Here is a 3,274-nt window from a genome sequence, read left to right on the forward strand (position 1 = left end):
CTCTTAAAACCGGTTAAGAGAAGGAGAAAAGGGAAGAAGTTTTTATCTCTCTAAAACTCAATATTTTAGATTGTATGTGAATGAATAATACACACTAGTTATTCAAGTAGTGTATAAGATGAATTATAGAGCAAAACCTCTCTATTTTTCTCTTCTCAAAACCGATGGAAGGAGAGAAGAGAGGGAGCCAATGCATGCACAAGTTTGTCTTCACAAGAATAAGTAGGCATGCATGGCTAGTATTAGGCTAATATAATCATGTTTTCCACTAACTCAATTAACATAATATATTGCTAATACTACCCCATTATTTCGGTCCAAATAGATAAAATGGACTCCATTTTATTTTTGTCAATTTGTCAATTTGTCACATGTCATATGTCACATGAAATTGTTATGTATTTTTAACATATTAAAAATCAACGCATTAATAAAAATACGTCATATACAAAATCGACTTAGTAATTCATAATTACTTGTACCAAAATATTTTACCAATTATAAATCACAACATCTTGTTATTTATAATAATTTATTCATTCAAATGCAATTGTTTCCATAAACAATAATTTCATCTAAGTAATGAAACAATTCGATTACTTAGACCGTATCTTATTTAATCAAATTACAATGAGACACGTAAATATTACTTCCAAAATCGTCCGTCAATTTTAAGTAATTTAATTGACCCTTATCGTCATACGATCAATTAAATGATCAATTAAGTGTGTTACCCTTTAGGTATGACCTAAGGGAATCAACTGATCACCACCGTCGCACGACAGTAATTTCAAACTCTAGTCAGCCAATCATTACCGATATGTGTGGACTAGTTGACAGTAAAATATTACTTCCCAATTGTATTCTTTAAAATGAGATTTAAACATGTGATCATCATGATCAATAGTTGTGATCGCATTATTGTCGGAGGACACATATTCCAACAATCTCCCACTTGCCCTCGACAAGTGTGCATCACCAATTCGCTTGTCCTATTACTATCTCCCACTCAATGCAAGGTGTCTTTCAGGTCGTACTTGCAAGTGATCATATCGAGAGTGGTTTCCTCGATCTGGAGAATAACTGATTGACCGGATTTATCCACCATGGATTCATTCCGAGCGTGGCCACGCATTTCCAGTTCATTACTCCTCGAGTGGCCCTGAGATATTGTTATAACCCGGACTAGGGGTGGACAATTCTTATCGCACTCATTCCCTTCGACTAGCCACAACCATCATAACCCAAAATGTGCCCATTTGACCCCATTTACGAAGTTCGCAGTAACACAAATCAAAGTTAATTTGAAACTGTGCCATCTTAGGCGAATAGTCTTCAGTCAAAAGAATCGACTCATTTGAATACTATAGTAGCTCTTGCCACGACCAGGCTATATAAATTTGCCAGAACTCTATAAGCGGTCATAAGGCCCGACAAAGTGTTCCTAACAGTCTGCCTATGTGATCGACTAGTCATTCTCATATGACTCTATGGCACTTGAACTTGCCATCAATCGCATCACACTCTAGTCACTTCAAGACGTCACCTCATATAAGTGACTATGGGCAAATACTATGTTAATCCGTGTTCACTTTAACGGGGTTCAATTGTCACTACAACCCGTTTGGACGTAACAATGTATAAAGAAAAGATAAAAGACAAATGTGATTATAAACATGAACAAAAACAACACTTTTTATTTCATTTCAAAATCTAACATAAACTTGGTACACGTTTAAGTCCCATGGACTCAACATGTCCCTCATGCTTGGCCTGCGATAAAGGCTTGGTGAGCGGATCGGCTACGTTGTCATCCGTCCCAACCTTACAAATCGCTATTTTCTTTCTTTCAATGAAATCTCTTATTACATGATATTTTCTAAGTACATGTCTAGATCTATTACTAGACTTTGGCTCCTTAGCTTGGAAGATCGTCCCACTATTATCACAATAGAGAGTGATGGGATCATTGGCGGTAGGTACTACTTTTAGACCTTCCGTGAATTGCTTGATCCCACAGACTTCCTTGGCGACCGATCGCAATGTACTCACCTCCGTTGTTGAATCCATGATTCTGACTTCCTTGAAGCTTCTCCAGCTAACGGCACCACCATTGAGCATGAAAACGAAACCAGCTAGTGATTTCATGTCATCTCTATTCCTTTGAAAACTCGAGTCCGTGTATCCATTAACACGTAGCTCGCTGTCTCCTCCAAACACTAAGATGGAATCCTTAGTTCTTCTCAAGTACTTAAGGATGTTCTTGACGGCTATCCAGTGACTCTCACCTGGATTTCCTTGATATCTACTCGTCATGCTCAAGGCATACGAGATATCAGGACGTGTGCATATCATGGCGTACATGATTGATCCAACAGCGGAAGCATAAGGGATCATCTTCATGCGTTCAACATCATGGGGTTCGGAGGGAGATTGAGTCCTGCTCAGTATAGTCCCAGTTACTATAGGTTCCAAACCCCTTTTAGATTTGTCCATGCTGAACCGTCGTAGAATCTTATCAACATAAGATTCTTGACTTAGTGCCAATATCCTCTTGGATCTATCTCTATGAATTCGGATACCTAATATGCGTTGTGCCTCTCCTAAATCCTTCATTTGGAAGTGGTTACCTAACCACTTCTTAACAGAAGACAACATTGGAATATCATTTCCAATGAGTAGTATGTCATCGACATACAAGATTAGGAACACAACATTGCTCCCACTAAATTTCATGTATAAACATGGTTCCTCAACACTTCGAGTGAAACCATTCTCCTTTATAACATGATTGCATCGATGATTCCAACTTCTAGATGCTTGCTTAAGACCATAAATGGATCTCTTAAGTTTGCACACTTTGTTAGGATTCTTAGAATCAACAAAACCTTCGGGTTGTATCATGTACACCTCCTCTTCTAAATGCCCATTTAGAAAAGCGGTTTTGACATCCATTTGCCATATTTCAAAATCATGAAATGCGGCAATCACTAACAAAATCCGTATGGATCTTAGCATGGCTACGGGGGCGAAGGTCTCATCATAATGGAGACCTTGGACTTGGGTAAATCCTTTTGCCACTAACCTAGCTTTGTAGACATCATCATGTCCCTCTATGCCATTCTTGACTTTGAATATCCATTTGCATTGAAGAGGTCTTGCCCCTTTAGGCAAATCTACCAAGTCCCAAACTTGGTTTTCATGCATAGAATCCATTTCAGACTTCATGGCTTCAAGCCATAAAGAGGAATTTGGACTAGAGATTGCGGCCTTG

Source organism: Silene latifolia, chromosome 7, assembly GCF_048544455.1.
Source record: "Silene latifolia isolate original U9 population chromosome 7, ASM4854445v1, whole genome shotgun sequence".
NCBI lineage: Eukaryota > Viridiplantae > Streptophyta > Magnoliopsida > Caryophyllales > Caryophyllaceae > Silene > Silene latifolia.